The sequence below is a fragment of the Lissotriton vulgaris genome, chromosome 7, assembly GCF_964263255.1.
Source record: "Lissotriton vulgaris chromosome 7, aLisVul1.2, whole genome shotgun sequence".
In the NCBI taxonomy this organism is placed as follows: Eukaryota; Metazoa; Chordata; class Amphibia; order Caudata; family Salamandridae; genus Lissotriton; species Lissotriton vulgaris.
In genome coordinates this window covers 380,602,597-380,623,054 of record NC_141695.1, presented here as the reverse complement: position 1 = coordinate 380,623,054, position 20,458 = coordinate 380,602,597, and the positions used below count along the sequence as shown (strand labels likewise).

At 47.0% G+C, this 20,458-nt stretch overlaps 1 protein-coding gene across 3 annotated transcripts in view; it reads right to left on the bottom strand.

Annotated features, from left to right (window-relative positions):
* CNOT3 (CCR4-NOT transcription complex subunit 3) overlaps window positions 1-20,458 on the bottom strand; it is a 992,943-nt gene that overhangs the window by 875,278 nt on the left and 97,207 nt on the right. For 2 of the 3 annotated variants that reach the window (XM_086930326.1, XM_086930324.1), the window contains exon 2: window positions 7,141-7,199. The gene's annotated coding sequence lies outside the window, so the exon portion shown is untranslated. Of the gene's footprint in view, window positions 1-5,938; window positions 5,958-7,140; window positions 7,200-20,458 lie in introns of those variants that run through there. The other variant, XM_086930325.1, reaches the window with a different exon arrangement.

The following is a 20,458-nucleotide window of genomic DNA, read 5'->3' as shown; positions in this document are numbered from 1 at the left end:
GAGGTTATGTGGGACTGAGTAAAAAGAGTATAGCCTTGGGTTCGGGTTCTTCTCTCTCCATGCACCTGCCAATGTCTATTGGATAACCGATTGTTTAAAATGCTCTATCTGTTTCGGTGCAGGCGAATGCGGCGGTGGGGGGTGAGACGTGTCTAAGCTGATGTTGAGGGTGCAATTGTAGTCCCCTCCCAGTAACCACGTCATTGTTGTGTATTGTGCTAATACCCTTGTAAGGCGGGACTAGTACTGCTCCTGTTCTACGTTAGGGGCATAAATGCTTCCCATCAATATTTCTTCACCCTCAAGATGTCCCGCTAGCAAAGAGTATCGACCCTCTTTATCCAATCGCCCTGGATTGCTCTTTAAAGGGGATCCCAGGCCTGCTCTAGATTAGGGTTCCCCTAGCAAATGCAGAGTATGCTGTAGCACAGATGATACCTCGCCACTTCTTCCGTAGGTGCTCCACCTCTATCCCTGTCAGGTGTGTCTCCTGGAGGAGCACTACCTGGGCTTGCTGTCGTTTTATGTATGCATATATCGCATATTGTTTGCCTGCGGTGTGCATGCCTCTGACGTTTAATGTTACCACCTTCAGGTCCGTATTATGGAGCATGTCTGTCCTGGTTCTTGCCGTCTGGGTGGCGTCCTACAGAGTATGTCATCCCTTGTCCCTCATGTCCTCTCCCCGCCCAAGTGCCTGCTTCTGGTGGCCATACCACCATTCTGTGGATTGCGTGTTCGTTCCCCCGGGAATGTGACAAGGATATATAACTGGGGAGGAGTAAGGTAACTTAACGGGAAAGCATCCCAACTATGAGGACCTATCCCTCGGAGCGATATGTCCAAACTGCACAACGTGTGAGAACTTTAGTCCGTTATGAGGGGGATGTGGTCTTCAGCCTCCGCTAGCTGCAGTCGCTGCAGCCGCCTGTTTGTTGACTGTATCAAGCTGGTGCCCTATCGACCCGAGCCATGCTGCATAGTCTGATGCTAAGGATGTTTGTCCGTTTCGCCAGGCTCAGGGTTAGCCATTCCATCTATGATCAGCAGCTTCACCTCGAGCGGGGGGGGGCGTGTCGGTGTCTGAGGCCATCTAGTGTCTAGGTTTGATGTTCCGGGTTGAGAGTATCAGAGCAGAGTTAGATCAAAGTGCCCCCCATCTGAGGGGTTACTATTTGCGGATTCATTGAGCCATCTCCTAGGGTGTTTACATCGCTGCCCTCCTCTTCCAACGTAAATATATGCGGTCCCCTCTCGCCATCTGAACTGTCTCCCGGGAACCACACCTCTGCAGCTGCCTGTAGTGCTCTGTGGCGTTCTGTGATAATTTGTGCAAGATCCGGAGAGTTCTTTTTGGAGAAATCCAAGCGTGAGTGTAGCTGTGTTAGTGTGATTTTCTTCTGCTGTCGCCTTTGGCGGCCCGCCGGTCGATTGGTCGGTGCCTTTCGGGGATTGTCCCCGGCTGCCAGATGTTGGTCGACCCAGTCACTGGCCGCTGCTAAATCCGAGAAAAAATGTGTAGTTCAGTCGTGTATTATCTTGAGGCGGGCTGGGAATAAGAGTGCGTATTGAACATTATTCTGTCACAGGGTACACTTGACCGCCAAAAAAGTGGACCTTTGTTGCTGTACTGCCCTGGAGTAGTCTGGGAATAACAACCTGTTTGTCTTCCACTCAGATCGTGCCCTGTCTCCTTGCGGCTCGAAGGAAAGTATCCCTGTCCTGGTAATGAAGCAATTTTAGAAAAAACTGTCGCGGAGGTGATACTGGCTGCGGTTTACGGGCCGGCACCCCATGCGCCAGTTCTATTGAGAAAAATTGGGTCAATTCTTCTGCTGGCGTAAACGTTGCGATCCATCTTTTTTATGTAGTGATTGGATTGGTCCCCTCAATTCCTTTCGGTAGATTTATGACGCAAATGTTGCTTCTCCGTGAGCGAACTTCCAGATCATCCGTTCTGCTCTCTAGGATCTTCACCAGTGACTGCAGGTCTTTTAAGAAGTCTTGCTGTTGTCGCACTTGTGGTTCCCGAGTTTGTATCGTAGTTTCTCCTAGCTTGACCTTATCTGCCAATTTCCTATGGTCGTCCCGGAGTAAATTTAGATCCGTGACCAGTTCTCCGAACTTTTGCTCCATTGTCACTCTCAAGTGTTCAATTGCCGCTAAGACTTTGTGATTTGGATGACATAGCATCCGATCCTGCAAGCTCCCCACTCTGAGGCATGGTGTGAGAGGCTGGGGACGGCGCCCTCTGTGGCCGAGAGTTTTGCGCTGTGCTAGTCGTCCTTAGGGGTCCCATGGTGAATGCGTCCTCCACCAACCGTTTCCAGCGGCTCCCCACAGTAGCTTCCCCTGGAAAGTGGTCTCTTTGCACATGGTCAGCCGCGACCGCTATGGCGACTCGGCGCCTCGCCTGATCTTGCCCCCGTTCCAACTTACAGGTGCTGTCCTGTTACTTCCGAGAAGCGTGTGCGGAGGGCCCCCTGTCGCCTCCTGGCACAGCCTCTGTTATAATCTGTAGGGGTCCACTGGCCCTGGCTCGGAGATAAACCCTCCCCCCCCACCCCCCCCCCCCCCCCCCGGGCGTGCCCTTGATAGATATGGCTGTTGCGCCATTCCCTACTAGCCGCCGATTCAGTTTCCTCAGTGTGGGAGCATCATTGTATGAAGGTGCTGTATCCGTTGACAGGGGGGGGGCCCTCAGCCTATCAATTCCCGGTATCTACCCCTCGCTCGTCTCCAGGCCCGGCTTGGCTGCAAGAGAGAGGCGGTTACGTGTGGGGGACGGTGTTCCATTTCAGACCCTTCAGAGCCCAGGTGGTGTCTGTATGTTGTCCTCTGGTCTTGGTGCAGGGGTTTATCGCAAGGGGGTTATTGGCGTTGCATCCCACTCTCGCAGCTCCAGGTGGACTTCCGGTAACTATCCCAGGGGGGCCGACAGTCCGCCACCAAAGGCCCACCAAGGCGACCCTGGTGTTGTGTCACGGGTGCTGCCGCAGCGTTGGGCCCCACACCATCAGGGGTAGGTGGGAAAGGGGGGGGGAATCTTGACACACCATCTCCCACCGTCTCGGGGCCCGCACCACCAATTTATGTTCTTCCCTGCGTGCCTCGAGGCCCAGCGCAGTCACGGGGGGGAGAGGGGCGACTCTCCGCGGGGGAAAAGAGCACTATACAGGCCGGCCGGGCACCCTCCTCAAATGCCGCTGGTCCGGAGTCCCTTATGGCGTGGTACTGTGTGGTATGAGGTTGTCGCTATGCCTCCCCCCACCTCACCCCTCCCCCCCAAGGTGGTTTAGTGGCCCTTCCCCTGCAGGCCACTCCCGGCCACCACGCAGACGATTGGTGCAGCCCGCAAGCTCTGGGGCTGCTGCAGTGGTGTGCCTCGGCCGCCAGACCGGGGAATCTGAGCACGTTGACCACCGTCGGCTACGAGGCCTGCATCGCGAGTGAGTCCCCTCCCCCCGCCCAACTCAAGGCCCGGTGCCGCTGCAGGGGGCCTGCTGTCCCTGCGCAGGGGTGAGTAGCGATGCATAGGACTGGGTGGGCGCCCGGATGGGCCGCCGCAATACCTCCAACTGCAATCACTGTTGGGGCCTGGGGGCTGTGTCAGAGAAGCCCAGTCACCATTACGGGCTCAGTCTCCGGAGCGTCTCACGGGATGCCGCCATCTTGACGGCCTTGCCGCCAGCATGCCGGGGCCCCCTGCGACCTCATCCGTCCTCCTCCGACCACATAGACAGGGGCAACAGGCTCCGCCCACTCCCGTCTCTGCTATGCTGGGTCTGGCGGCGTTGGGCAGTGGCTTTAGGGCATATTTAAGGCGGATTAAGCAGGCTGCTTTTCGGAGCGCTAAGGGAACGCTGCCGCAATCTTAGCCTGCTAGGCCACAACCCCATATGCAAATCAGTCTTGACCCCTCTCCTCATGGGAACACTCCTGGATGCTTGCTTCCAGTCCAGGTATGACCAGGCCTGGCAGTTCAGCCTGGACTCCTTCCATGAGGAGCAGGGTCAAGACTGATTTGCAAATGGCTGGGATTGAACTGGGTTGTCATAGTGAGCAAAAGAACAAAATATTCAACCTAGATCTCTTGACTGAGTGAGAGGTTGAAAAGTTACAGCACTCCGTTGATCTTGTTGTGTTTACTATGTTCATCCAAAGTGACCCAGGGTATGCCCAGGCGTGGGTCCCTTGCTCGCTGTGCCACTGGATTAAATCTAGCCTGGCGGATGAGGAGTGAAACCCCGAAACCAGTCCCGAGATGCCGGTTTGCAGTCCAGTGAGGACCTGGCCTGGCAGTTCGGACTGGACTGTTCCCATGAGCGTCAGGGTCAAGACTGATTTGCATATGGGCTGTATTTGAACTGGGGTGGCATAGTGAGCAAACCAACAATGGATTTACCCCAGATCTCTTGACTGGGGCGGGGGGTGGGAGGGGTGAGTGGATGAAAAGTTTCAGCAGTTTGTCCATCTTGCAGCGTTGGCTATGAATTACTGACAAGAGAAGCAGCTGCAGCACTGCCTAGAAGACTTAAAATGTGGGAACTACCTACGGGACCAGAGAAGCAGCTAGCACCAGTGCCTATAGGACTTAAAATGTGGAATTTACCATTAGGAACAGACACAGCTGCAGCACTGCTTAGAGGACTTAAAATGTGGGAATTACCGACTGGACCAGAAAAGCAGCTGCAGCACTTGCTAGAGGACTTCAAATGAGAAATTACCGATACAACCAGAGAAGCAACTAGCAGCACTGTCTGGAAGACTTAGAATGAGGAATTACAAACAGGATCAGAGTAGCAGCTAGCAGCACTGTCTAGAGACTAAGAATGAGGAATCACCACTGGAACCAGAGAAGCAGCTAGCAGCACTAAATAGAGGACTTTGAATGTCCCAATCCATGTAGGGAACGATTCCCTACCCCAATAGGTGCAAATACCAGTGTTTTTGTGACATTATTATACCAAAGGACTATAGAATGGAGCCTGCACATAAATAAGAGTGCACATACAGAAAGCAAAAAATATCGATATCCAAATTAAACTAACTAAAATGTTGAGTCCGGAATAAGGGTATTGCATACACATTAAACTAGAAAAAAACGAACATTACGAGAACAAGAATGGAGTCTGCAACTAAAATAAACGTGCCACAAACAATGGCCACATTTACAAAATGCAAACATTTAAATATTGAAAGTCATCGTTCAATAGGCTTTGAATTAGTGTGTGAAAGTGGTTTTAAAAAAGGATTTTATCTACAAAAAGTTCACACTATACTAGATGTTAGTCAAAATCCATGCCATTAGCGTACAACACATGACGCAGAGGGTCATGTAACTTGAGACTAAAGATTTTTTTTTCAAATGCTGCAACAGGTACAAAAATAAAATAGTGCACAAACACAAAGGTCGAAAGCCTTTCGAGAAAGGATGCAGGTAATAGGCCAATACTCCAGGGGCGGAGGGAGACCTGAAAATGTAGTACAAATAAAAGCCAGAAACCAAACAAAAACATGCTTTTACGAAAGACGCACATTTGAACGAATCGCCAGCAAGGGGCAGAATTAAATCTCACAAACCGAACATGGCATGCCTCGCAGAACAGTGCATGTGCTGCCTAGGCTCGACCTAAAAACGCTGGTTGATCTTTCAAGCAGAAATTCTGATCCCAAATGAACAATTTTCCAGACTTTTACCTATTAACAGGAAAACACCACTTCTATTTGGGCACCAACTTCAAATAAGCAGCATCTGACTGCAAAATTAGTCTGATGGAATGAAAAAAAACATCAAGACGCTAGTGTGGCAAATTCAATTAACAAAGATATTTTAACCAATTCATATTTTAAAGTTAGTCCAAAAAACATTAGATAGCTGAGCTAACAGCCACTGGGCAAACAATCTTATGGCTGGGAACGAATCCTGCATACTTACATATTTTATGAAGAGCGCTTTTATCTCGAAGCTGCAAAAAAAAAAAGTGGCTCTACATAAAAAAAATTGCTTTTGCCACATTATCTTTCCTATGAACAAGAGAAAATGTCTTTTATGGGTGGCATTGTGATTTGAATGGTGACAAGGTGGATGAAAAAAAGTCAAAAAGTGACATGATTGCTAGGACAAAACTCAAAAATAAGAGGCAGATGAAAACCTGAACAATAAAAGATGCGATGATAATGTAGCAAATCACATCTGTTGGCACACAGGACGCTAGGGGAAGGGTTTAACGAAGCCCCATGTCTCAGTTAAACCTTCATCCTGCACCTGAAGCAATAACAAGTAAGGAGAAGGCAGTGTGTCAGATAATGATTACAGGTGCAAGACTTTCACCATAACTATTAAGGGAGGAGAAAGCAGAGACAGTTACAACGCGACACTGATAAAAGGTAGACTCCCTGTCCTGCTCTTTTTACACTATCAACCATTCCTCCCTCCCTCTCTATTAAGTTTGTCTACAATGATTCAAAAGCTGGAGAGAATTAGAAGAGGGAAACGGTTAAAAGTAGTTCAAGTTCAACTGTGACAAGTCGGGTGTACAGTGCCAGCTCATGGGAGGATGGGCAGTGGCGATAATATTTATATTGCACTCTACTCGTTGTATGTTCTGGGTTGGGCCAGATGAAGAAGTGACCCCCCCAGACTTTGGCTTTGTTTTTAAATCTCTTTAAAGAAGTCAGCATTAGCTATGTTGAAGTATAAACAAGAGAGAATGTGGAGGGCGGCTGAGTAGGTACACACTTTACCTAAACTGCGATTCTTTTAAGGTTCTACTGTTCCCATCTTTTGCAAAGGAGGGGGCGCACTGGTGAGGAGGTGGTACAGTGGTGCCCTTTTGCTACATTCTGTCATCAGCCAGGTCACACCACTCAAGTGCAGATTACTGGCTATACGGTTTACTCTTAGCAGATGTGGTCAAACTGGGCGGAGAGGTTCGTGGTACCTGCAACAGTTTTACAGTACGCCTTGCTCAAGCTCAACGAAGGAGCGTGGGGGCAAATAGCACTGGTGTACGCAGCTCATGCACATAGCATGTCTGAAGGGGATCAGCTCCAGCGTAATTTCACCAAGCAATTCATAAAAAAATCTCGACAGAGGATATTGGACTGATATGTACTTTTATACCAAATATTTCTTACCTTCTGAAAAGTCTCCGAAGTTAATGGCACCAATTCCCCTAAGTGCATTGGTTCGCTGGCTACAAGAGAAGAGAAGAGAAGAATACATAAATAACCCAAGCTACAAGCGTTTATGGTCTAAATAGCCAAAATAAAGTTGAAACTGAACTGAACCCAAGCTACACAGCATCAAAAAGCTCTCCCAATCATGTCTGTGTCCAACCTTACATGGCGAATACTCCATCCTGAATGTACTCCAGCCACTGTGCAATCAACCTTGAATGAAAACTGTTTCAAATAACTGCAACATCAACTCGGCCTCTTAATGAATTTTGCTGCCCGTTACCTACTTTGAACAATTATATAGAGCAAGGCTAGTTAAGGGAAAGAGACCAAAAATAGTAGAGAGCAACTAAACGTGAAGACACAAATACACGTTGAAAACATTGTTATTCTCTTAAGTTAAAACTGATGGATTGCTGCTGAATTGTGACATGTATACAAGATGTACTCCTACTGCTGGAGACCTAGCTCACTTTTTAGAAGACTCAATTCCAGTGTCCAGAGTATAACTTATTTTTTTAATCACTCCCTAATTTTCCAGATAATGGAAAAATAAGCCTTAGTTATGGAAGTTATTGGAAACGTAGGGTTTAACAGTGCAAAACAGAATGCCTCTTAAAATCTTCCTCTGCCTGTTACTTATACATTAAAAATAATACTAAATTTTTTTATGTGCCGTGGGAGGAAGTGAAGGAGCAGGCAAGGAGCCATTACACCTAGTGTGCTTTTTTTCCCTCTCAATGTAGGGATGAAAATTGATTGCTTGCTTTGCCAACAACCTATACTCAATAAGCTAGAGAACGATACGTTTATTAACATACACATTGCTCCTAAATGAAACCTAACACACTATATACCCTTTTGTGCCACAGAATTAACTTTTCACAAAATTTTGACGGGTAACAATAGCAATACCAATTAATTTTAATACATCAAGCGTACAACCAAATGTATTGTGAAGCTGAAAACAATCAAGTGCATGTAGGAAGCAGGATCTATATAGCATATACCGAAAATAGGTATATTATGCAGAGTCCAGGTATTCCCTTACTGGTGGACATGGGCTTGCTCTATCTAGCAATTGCAAGGTGCTCTACTAAGTGGTAGTGGGCTCGAGCAACATTACGCTTATCAGAGAGGAGTGTTGAACATCTGCAAATACACATACAGCCAATAAAGGATATGCACGACTCAATAAGGAGATCCATACCAATTTATAACAAGCATTGGCATAGCCAATAGGTCTCGCCTTTGGGATCTTATAAGAGCAATCGCTGCCAATGTGGGTGTACCAAGGTTTGACAAATGGACAGCAATCCAAATACAATGACAGCAAAAACGTGTAACTTGGACTCAATTCACATTAGCTGTATTTATTTATGCATGTCATAAAACACTTAAAAAGTCTCAAAAGTTTTAATCAACAACCGATCATATAATTAAGCAAATATGTTTAAAGATAAAATTCATTGAGACATTTGCTGAACTGAATTTACGTTAGGTGAACTTACTGTAGACTATCATATCAGCTTATTTGATAGGCGAGGGGTGCGTTTTTGGTGGGGGGTGGGGTGTTTTCAGTATTCCAATAAAAAATTGATGACTGTACGGTCTTCCTGTAACCGGAGAACTGAGGCGTGTGGTGTAGTTGGACGGTTAGAATACTTATTGACGTATTGACAAAACCGCTAAGTCTGTTCTGACATATGAAGCCTTGTATAGTCGCAGAACGTATCTTGATTGTAATTAAGCCAGGTATGCATAAATTGTTTCATTAGTAAACCTATTGCACACTCTTATTTTAACCACTTGATTCAAACATTGGTAGACCATAGCCTTTAAAACTTTCTAAAGTTCAGGTGATTCCAATCGTCCAGTCCCGATAATTCTGGTTCCATGTGATGAGGAAGCAGAAGCAGCTGGGAGGTCTCTCAGCACTGCAAGATGATAACTGATGAAACAGTCCTTCCTCTATTCTTTTCTTTCTGTCTCGGCTCCATTTCTGAGGCATTAGCACTGGCAGGCAGACTCTAGCTCGGGCACCAAAGGGTAGACTGATGTTTAACCGGGAACTGGGATGGAATATTCCTCGCAGCTGAACAGCGCGACCCCTGCACTGCAGCACAGAAATCAAACGAGGGGCCTTGTAGAAGGATCGGTCGGTTTTAGGAACAGGAATCCGTAGCACTACCCGGATCTCTGGAGGGAAAGCTAGAAGTAACACTTCCTTTGAATACACAGTTAGCTATCTATAAATTGGGATGCATATTTCTTGAGTAACATTTACACAACTTAAGTCCACACACAGTAATTAAGGGTTGTCTATTTGCACGTCACTACATGACCTACCAAGGTGCTCATAGGAAAGACGCCCTGTTTACCTTTAATATCAACCCTGGCAAAGGCGCTCTTTGTATAAAACATTAATCGGATGAAAAGGAAAAAGCCAAAATAATAATACTTTTTTTTTATCAGTACAAACGTGTGCCCGCATTTAGAAGCAGTGGGTTTTTAAAATCTTTGGTGTAACAGAAGTGACATCACATGCCCTTTCACCCCCAGCGGCATCACAACTTTTGCATCAGATGAAGATGGGAAGAAGTATACGTTTTATTAAACAGCTTTTATTGCACACTAGATACACCGTGTGTTGAATGAAAGTAGCTGATAACACACCCGCACGTGAGCCATACAGGCGCTATGAATGCTGCATGTAAAGATTTCATTGATGGCGGGGGCCTGCTCTCCGCCCCCTCCGATGCTGCGCTCGACTCTGCGGCAGATGGCACACGGTCGTGCTGCTGCTCGCTCCCGAGCACCCTAGGCTAGGGGACAGAGAATGTGGGACATGCACCCATATTGGACCAATTGCATGCTGTCTCTTAGAAAGACGCATGCACAGGCCAATTGTGGGTGATATATATATATATATTTTTTTAAAAGAACACGCACAAGCGTGTGTTCATGGTTTAAAAACCCTTACTAAAAAGCCTCGCAGAGCCACGCATGCACACTGGCTCAGGCGAGATCTAAAAATAACTTATCTTTATATATATATGTTTAGGCACCAGAATCAATATGATCAGGTAAGTAAGTTTTGCAAGAGAAATACTTTTGAAATGTCGACAGTGCCTTTTTAAGAAGCTGCAATGTTATCCTATGAGAGGAAAAACAAGTACGCATTCAGATAGAGTACAGCGACTTATGAGACCAATCTCCTGGACTTAAAGTGAATATGGGGCAAGGTACAAGGCAGCACCAGGAGGTCACCTCCAGCAGTACTGGGTGATGGGTTATAGGAGGGGGGGTTAGTCGGTGCAATACAGCATTGGGTGCCAAATTAGTCAATGGGGATAGGTCGGTGCAAAAATAGGATGCTGGTTTGGACTGGGAGGCTAGAGGGGCTGAACCAACCAGAGTCTTCAAGTCTTGTTATGCAAAGGAATGTAGGCCCACCTGTGGTCTTCTTTCCCTCTGGCTGGGGCGGCCGAGTGCAAAGGGTCTTTGAGGTGTAAGGTTTCTTAGTTGGGGAGCACTCTCGGTTGAGGGGGCTTGTACAAAGAAGCTTCAGGCAACAGCGTAGAGTTCGAGGGGCAAAACCAAAGTGAATTCAGTCTCTCATGGCTTGGGGACCACACTCTCACGGTTGGCTCACTTCACCTCAGGCTGGGGGGCTCAGTGCAGTTGTGTTTGCCGGTTTTGGAGGGTCTGGAGTCCTTGCGGCGATTGTTGGGGTACATGCAGGGGAGCAGCTCGGCTGCTCCACAGGAGTCCCTGGGTCTTAGCTGAATTCAGGCAGGCCTCCCAGGCTTTGTGAGGTACGACAGTTTGCAGGACAAGACGAGTAGCACAATTCGACAGGAACAGGCCGGCAGGGCTGTGATCAAGTGAGTTGCTGCTTCTTCAGTCTTTGCTCTTCAGTATCCTCCTTCGTGGGTCAGCAGGATCTGCTTTTCTTGTGTCAGTGGCTACCATAAATACTGAATTTAGGGTGTCAGGGGAGGATAGGGTAGCAGCCAATGGGCTATCTACCACTGGGGTCCCCCTATATGACCACTTCCTGTGGGAAATTGGCATAACCCTATCCCAGGTTCCTAAGTTTGCCATCACCAAGATGGCTAACTTTGAAAAGTCGCCTACATTTTAGGTAGCCCATCTTAGGGTTGGTACTAGCCTGAGGGTGTACACGCCTATCTGGCTAGCTAATTTCCCCGCCTGTCCAGGTGGCAAAGGGTTGTTGACAAGGGGGGGGGGGGCAGGGTAGCAGCATCCTCTCCTGTGAGAGGAGTCTGATTCACATAATAATGACAGTGTGCACTTTGAAGCACCCAGTCTTAGAATGCTAATCTATGTGTCATTCTGTGGCTTTGTTTCTCACCTCCTGAGATCAAAGGCCATCACCCATGGGGTCAGAAACTTGTCTATAGTGGCAGGCTGGCGAAAACCAGTCAGTCATCACACCAGTAGCTGGTAGGTTTTCAAGGGACACCTCTAAGGTGCCCTCTTTGTTCATGCATTAATAAATCCAACACTGGCATCAGTGTGGGTTTATTAATACGAGATATTGGATACCAAACATCCCTATTTTCAGTGAAGCCATCACGTAGCTGGGGGGAACCCGTATTCACCGGTGTCCAGCACATGCTTTTAAAATTGCTTCCCTGATCACTTGTACTGGCAGTAATGGTACTGACAAGCACAACGTTCTATTTGCTCATGCAGTTATGCCCTCACATGTAGTATAGTGCACCCTGCCTTAAGGTTGTAAGGCCTGCTGTAGGGGTGACTTACCTATTACTCATGCATTGTCTCAAGGTATTGCACACAGGCTGTGTGCCCTGCCGTGTTTTCACTTTTGTCTGCATCAAGACACGCAGCCTGCAGTGGCAGATTGCATGAGGGGTCCCTTAGGTTTGCACAATTCGTGATGTAGCCCTTGGGGACACACTTTAGTACCTCCGGCCCTAGGCACCAGGGGTACCATTTACAAGGGACTTAAAAGGTACAAAAGAGGTTTCCAATTGGGGAAACAATTGCACAGTTTTGGACAAGGGATCTGGTAGTTGGGACCTGGTTAGCAGGAACCCAGTGCACTTCTAGTCAAAATCACAAATATAAGGCAAAAAGTGAGGGTGACCATGTCAAGAAGGGCACTTCCCCCACATAATCCACCCACAAACTTAAGATGAGACTAATCTTTCCCAGGAGATTCTTCGTCTTCTAAGTCGAAAACCTGGAAAGGCCATCTGCATTGGCATGGTTAGTCCCAGGTCTGTGCTCTACTGTAAAGTCCAGCCCATGTAGGGCAATGGACCACCTCAGCAATTTGGGGTTTTCACCTTTCATTTGCACCAGCTATCCATTTGAGAGGCTTGTGGTCAGTTTGAACAAGAAAGTGAGAGCCACAGAAGTATGGACTCAACTCAAGGACCAACCAAAGCAAAGGCTAACCTCTCAATGGAACTCCAAGGACACTCCAGGGTGTCACCTCCTGCTAATGAAATTAACAGGTTACGGCCATCATCATTGGTTTGGGATAGGACTGCTCCTATCCCAACCAAGTTGAAAGGCTTCTGTCTGCACTATAAACTGCATAGAATAATCTGGACATTAAAGAATGGGTGCTGAGCATATTGCTTCCTTCAGAGTGTCACTGTCCAGGTTATTTTCTTTGGCATTTTCTTAGAAGTCAATTCTGTGAAGGGTGCCACAATGGTACCATAGTCTTTCCTAAACCTCCTGTAGTACCCAAGCAAGCCAAGGAATGCCCCGACACGAGTCTCGGTGGTTGTAGCTACCCAGATCACAATTATCTGGATCTTCGCTTATAAGGGTTGGTATTGGCCTCCACCTACAAAGTGGCCCAGGTATATAACAGAACCCTGCCCTAGCTAGCGCATGCTGGTCTTGACTGTAAATCCTGCACTCAGCAGAACCTCAAGGACCTTTCCAAGGTTGATCAGGTGATCCTGCCAAGTGGAGCTGAAGACAGCAATATCGTCGAGATAAGCTGCTCTATAGGTTTTTAGCACAGCAAGGACTTTATTCACCAACCTTTGGAAGGTGGCAGGGGCATTCGTTAGTCCCAAGTGAATAACAGCGAACTGATGGTGGCAATCTGGGGTTGAGGATGCGGAGTTCTCTTTTGCTCCTGGGGTCAGACCAAATTTGCCAGTACCCTGATGTAAAATCAAAAGTACTCAGAAATTTGGCTGCCCCCTAACCTGTCAATCAACTCATCTAACCTAGGAATTTGGTGTGTATTAAGCGTGAGCGCAAAATCCGTTCAGCTAGCGCATTTTGCGGATTTTCGGTAAATCCACAATCCGCGAACTCCCGCGAATGTACCGAAAATCCGCGAATCCACGAGCGGCAGATTTGGGGGGCAAAAGTTCAAGCCTTCAAGCTTGAAGTTGTTGTAACTATTTTAGGATGGCGCCGGCAAGCTGCCAGCGCCATCCTAAAATAGTTACTAAGTTAGCTTTAACAGGAAGCACTAATAGATAAAATAAAGCAGGCGCTCCAGCACCTGCTTTATTTTATCTATTAGTGAAGCTAATTTATTAACTATTTTAGGATGGCGCTGGCAGCTTGCCGGCGCCATCCTAAAATAGTTACAGGAAGATGATGGATGGAAAGCTCACTCAAGGGGGCGTAGTTGAGGCTGGGCAGGTGGGCCTTCTTTCCAAATCAACCGTCGAAAATCAGCTGTGATGCTGGATAGAGGTTTTTGCATCCTTGACTTTCACGAGCGCAATCCTCGTGCTGTTCCTGTGACCAGGAGCTTCTTTCTCTTGATCTGCTGCTCTGATCGGTCTCTGACCTTTTATACACACAAAAGGCATGTGAACTCGCATGGAAGCCCCGCCCGTTTGGCCCCGCTCACACACTCGCGGTGTGGATCGTCTTCCCGCCATTTACCCACTATGATGGACAACTCACTCAAGGGACCCCTGCGTCCTTCGGGGCGATTGCATAGTAACACACACATGGTCGCTGTAACTAGTTGAAGCTCAAATTCAGTGACTCATTCATTAGCCCAAAAACAATCGTGAGCGTCGTCGAGGCCGCACAGAAGACCCCCCCATTAAGAAAATCTGCAAATCCGCAAATTCGCGGATTTTGCGGATCCGCAAATTCGCGGATCGTGGATCCGCGAAATCCGCCCATGCTTAGTGTGTATCTATCTTGTTATTTTATCGAGGCCCCTAAAGACCACACAAAACCTCGGCTCTGTTTTACCACCATTGGTATGAGATTTGGAGAGTAAGACAACTGGGCTGGCCCAGGAAGTCTCAGGGAGAGTATGTAGCGTTACAGCTATAGCGGTCTACCTCACAGCTGGAGACCTGGGGGGCGTGGCTAGTAGCCAAAAGTAATGGCCGCACACTAGCGCGGCTCCGGAGCCCTCGCTGTTTTTCCTGCAAATATCCGGATATTAACATTATCCACTACCTTCAATGGAGGTGGGACCTGGCCCCTGAATCCAAGGACGCAAGATCGTGAGCAGAACACGGCTGGTGTGCGGTGGGAAACCGTAGAGAGGTCTCGATGTGACCTAAGCCCGAACAAATATTGCACTGTGCCGTGAATCGATCGCCTGAAACGGCGGAAAGACTAAGATCTGCTGGACCGTAGACCTACGGCGAAGCTCCCTGGACTCACTGCCGAAACCAGTGTGTTGCTGAAAAGCCGTTGCGAACACCAAACGGTAACGTCCTGCAACTCTGGTGAGAGAGAGGAGGCTATGAAACACCGGTGCGGGCAGCGAATTGGCAGACGCCATAGCAGAGTGCGACTCACACACTTTAACTGCTGTCCCTGCATATAGCACAGTATCCAGACTATGTATATTGATGTCTGCAGGGTGTAGATGAACGACATCCTGCCCGAAGACTGGGGGGAGGTGAAAGGCCCAGCCTTTGATCGACTGCACCATACTTCCTGCACAGCCCGAAACCGCTCACTAATGCTGGTGTAGCCATAACCTGCAGCAATGCTTTCAGCATGGTATGGGAGTGCGGCAGCATAACCGCCTCGTGGAAAACAGCAGAGAATCGCCACAGTCTGAACTTGGGCCTACGCAGAGTGCAGGAACAATATAAAGCAACGGGGCAATAACGCAGCCACAACTTATGATATCGAACTATTCCAGTAGTCCGTGTATAATATCCCCTATTACTGGTTATTGCATTTAAGGAGTGGAAGGTCAAATTGTCAAGTGAGTGGAATCGGCTGCTTGTGAGGTCATATTGCGCATGAGAAACGCTCATTGAGGGCCCAAGTCCGCCAAGATCTGATCCCTTCCCCTCAGGCGGGTGCTGAGAGGACTGAAGAGAAGACCTAGGCGACCATATTGGAACTACTGTTAGCGCAGAGTGTTAGGTACCTCCACATGCCCAATACCACGTGCTGTCCTCCGCCCTCATACTTCTAACAAAAGGGTCAGACACCCAGGAAACCCAAGAGGCCGCCAGGGGGGCAGATATCCCCATTCCACGGGCCAGCAGAGATTTTACTAGGACTGATCTCTGGACACCTGAGGCTCATCGCCCTACTCTCGACTGGAAATGGTGACTGGAAAAGGAACTAAAGCAACAGTGCACCACAATTGGCCAAATTTGCCTTGTCAATAACAGGAGAGGAACAAGACACAGCACAACAGGAAGTCCCCGTTGTGCAACAAAAACCCCAAATACAGCAGGACCTAACTCTCCAGGACATTATGGCAGCGATTACAGGCGTGCAAATATCTTTAGAGACTCGCATTGACTCAGTGAACAAGGAGGTCTCCCTCATCAGAGAGGACCTCAGAAAGATGGACACAACAGTGAAAGAAATGGAAGACATCACATCAGAACTGCATAAGGACACTGCCTTCCTCAAACAACAAGTGAGCCGACTACAAGAGCAACAAATCAAAACGTAAGGGCTACTTGAGGACTATGAAGGCCGGGCGAGCAGAAACAATGTATGTATTTTGGGGGTTCCAGAGCGCATGGAAGGCCCTGCGGCAGACCTATTTGTCGAGGACTTCATCCTAAAGCAGATGCAATCAAAGAGAATATTGAGCTACTTCTCTATTGAACGAGCCCACCGAGTCCCAGGAGGGTGACCTAAACTGCCGATTATAGCTAGAGTTTTTAATTTTAGGGACCGTGACATCAACCTCCAAACTGCACGCACCAACCCACCACTGAAACTCGAAAATAGTGCAATCATGTTTTCCTAGACTTACTATGCAGGTCCAAAACCAACGTTGCAGTTTTCTCGCAGTCAAACGGGCACTACAGGAAAAAGAACTGAAACATGCAATGCTTTTCCCAGCAAAGCTTTGTGTTGAATCAGATGGTAAAACATGGATTTTCTCCTCCTCAGAGGATGCGTAGGACTGGTTAGACTGCTGGTGCAGAGTGGAGAAAACGCATAAGGACAGAAACGGAGGCCCCTGAAGTCAGCGACCTGCTCCTGGCACTGAACGCAGCGGTGATCCAATGAGACAAGACTCAGATTCAACATCCCGCAGCTGAATTAACGACGCACCTGGCTACGGACACATTTATTATAAGATAAGTGACTCTGTTGTGGGATAATGGCACAGAGGAGACAGTGTGAAATGCTCCCCAGAGGGGAAGAAAGGGGAGGGAGAAGGAGAAGAGCAATTTTTTTCAACTCTCTTCTTTATTTCCACATTTGGGACCTTGATATACATGTCTAACAACTGGGATTTGCTACGTCTTGTTTGGTGGCATTAACCTTATGAGAGGGATGGGTTCTGCTTCTACGTTAATGTTTACAAAATGTCAACCTCAGCTTTCGGCGGAAGCTATGTAAGCCAAGCACCTTTCAGTATACGAGCGTGGCAACAAGCACTCTGCGTTGTTGGGGAGTGGGGAGTTTGAAATCCACTGGCAGGGAGGGGGGAGTTTCTAGTAGGGGGCGGGTGGGGAGAGGGGGGTAATGTTTCTCAGTTGTTCTAAAGTTACAAAGTATGAGCAGTCATATTTAGTCTCAATTGTTTACACTAGTTCTGTGTTGAATGCAGTCACGCTGCTTTGTAAGACATATAAGTCCAATCATCATCTCCAATGTATGTACGTGACAGAAACCGTTCATGCTATGGTTGTAAGTTCTGAGAATCAACCCCAGCACACCTGTCTACTCTACCTACATAGACTATGGCGCGAAACAGGATAGAAATTACGCTCTCTATTTTGACATGGAATGTCAATGGGATGGGGAATAAGATTAAACAAGGTATTGTACAACACTATCTTAAGAGACAAGCCCCCGATTTGGTTTTGTTGCAGGAGACACACCTCATAGGAAACAAGTGAAAGGCCCACACTCGATGGGGATACAAACTCTTAGTACATGCTGGTTATACCTCGGGTTCTAGAGTTACTGATATCCTGATTTAAAAAAATGTCTTGCGCTTACACCGACCCGTGCATGGGCAGACCCCAAGGGAAGGTTTGCGGTCTTAGAAGCAACCTGGGAGGGACGAGCTCCTAATATAATTTCGGTATACCTTCCAGAAGCGCTGGGCTAGGGAGCACTCGCAGACCTGGGGAAAATTGTGGTAGATCTCCCCGTGGACACCGTTATCTTAGGAGGGGACTTTAATATGACAAACGACCCCCAGAGGGACAGGCATCCAGAGTGCCCGCACACGCTCCCCCAAAACTCAAATGGAGGAATTCACAAGAGCCATGGGTTTGACTGATGTGTGGCGCTCTTTACAACCAGATGTGACTCACTACACCTACTATTCTCATGCACATAGCAGCATGTCCCGAATAGATTATTTTTTGACACCATGGCAGATATTGGGAACTTTCGAAAGCCAAGAGGTTTACCAAGGGGTATTTCAGACCACTCCTCGGTGTGGTTCGAGCTCACATATTAGAACAAACGACAACGTGACATGATGTCCCTGGTTACTCAAAATCCCTGACAGAAAAAAAGTGTCTACTAACTGAGACAGAATATTATTTTTAAGAAAACATTGGGTCTCTGCTCAGACCATATGGGAGGCTTTTAAGGCTGTACCGAAGGGGCACGCACTGGCACTCAAACTGGGTTATGTTAAAAACCGCCAACAACAAATACTACATTTAGAAGGTGAACTCCAACAGCTGGAGGCAGAAAGTGATAGGGCACCTAATGACATCCCTACCCGTCTAACAATTAAACAAACAGAGTATAAGACCTTAACTGGGGAACATATGCAATCTAAACTGCTACATACGAAACACAAATTGTATGAGATGGGAGACAGGGCGGGTAAAATGCTTGCCTGGTTGGAAAAAAGGGAGCAGGGAGGGCGATGGGTACCCAAGTTGACCCTTCCTGACAACACACAGATCACAGATCCATAGGAAATTGCAGACGCATTTGAGGACCACCTGGAGAAGGTCTTTACTTCAACATCATACACAATAGAAGACTCCCGTCAATTGTTAGTAGACATGCAGTTTCCCACCCTATCATATTTAGTCAGGACCGCTTTTGAAGCAGACCTCACGGATCAAGAAATCCGAGAGGCCATTAACAGTATTCAATCAGGAAAAGCAATTAGACCAAATGGGGTCCCTATTGAATTTATTAAAACTGTAGCATCTCATGTCGTGCCCCAGCTACGAAACATGTAAAAGCTATGGAAAGGGAGTCCTGCCAATTGACCAACGTCTGGCCTCTATTGTAGTTATCAGAAAACCAGGGACACCCGCAGATAAATGCTGCTCCTACAGACCAATTTCTTTAATCAATGTAGAAGCGGAGCAAAACTTCTGGCCTCACGCTTGGTCACTATAATCCAGTCTCTGGTCCATCCTGACCAATCTGGGTTTGTAAAGAAAAGCTGTGTTATCCCCGTGCACTCAAATAAACAAATTGTATCCAGATTTTACACAAAATTTGGTTGGCGCCACATCTGACGCACGGAGTCTAGCCGTGCCTTAAATGCAACAACGTAGTGTGGGAAAGGGTCACCTGCCCACTGAGATGCGCGCTCAATTCACATTGAAACACGTTGGTTTCTTCACAATCTCCAACTGAATAATTCGACATCAATCAAAAATCTTTCAAATTGGTTTCCATCAATTTATTGTTCAAATATTCGATGTGTTCATAATGATGTTCTTATGATAAAAATCCTCCTTATTTAGCGGTCTTTCAAAGCACCCAATGCATTTCGGGTCTATCAAATGAGACCCTTCGTCAGGGGTCTGTAAAATAAGTAATACAGGACCAAATTAGATAATCCCCCATCTAATCAGCGACAATATGCAGTTAGTTCATAGAAGTTAGACGAGAACATAAAGAAAGAATGCACAAAGCAAATGTTTATACCAAAGCTACGAAACAGGTGCGCATACAATGGAGTGGTCAATTACAGTGATTGGAAAGAACAAAAGTTAAAAGAGGAAAGCTCCCAAAAGACTCCCGAAGTGACATATGTGCTAAGGTAGAAATTGCGTGTTCTAATGCAGAAATCTCGATGTTGCAAGTATCAACCAAAAGAGCTGTTAAGCTAAACTCCAGACCTTTACTGTGAAGGGAAAAGAAACCAGGGTGTAGTCTACCGTGACAACATGCAAAATCTAAATTAAGGAAGACTTACAGAAAGACCGAACAAGAGACGTCTAGGCGTCCGCGATAGTAATCAGGCATACGGAAGTACAACACGCGTTAACGAATAAGATTTAACGCAAATGCGTGAGTCCCGAGTCACGTGATACGGGGATCTCGGCTTCAGGGAAGTGTACTTAAGTGAAACTGACGCTAATGGATAAAGTATTAGAAAAAAGGATTTGAAAAAAAGAAGAAGGAAGCGAAAACGTGAAAGGACATAATACAGAATCACCATAAGCCCTGTGTTCAAAGAACAAAGTATATGAAGATACAGTGAGATGTGTGAATAAAATGAGTAGATCGCCTAAAGGTTTTTTGAACATCACTAACTTTCAAAATTTGTACAACAGAATAAAAAATAGGAATAACAGTTACTGGGAACAAGAATATAAAATTGGCCAATGTCGGGAATGTACGCTAATTTACAAGAAGCAAACATATTCAATACGGTCATTCATCCCCATCGGTTGTAGGGAATTACATTTTTTGATCTAAAAGTATTCCGCTCTCAGTCTGTTTCGTCGGATCCATATCACGGCGTTGGGGAAGCACCTCCAATACCGTGAATCTCAATTGGGAAATTTGATATCGAGCTTCCTGCCAATGACTGGCAATGGTAGATTTCATGTTCGATAGCCGT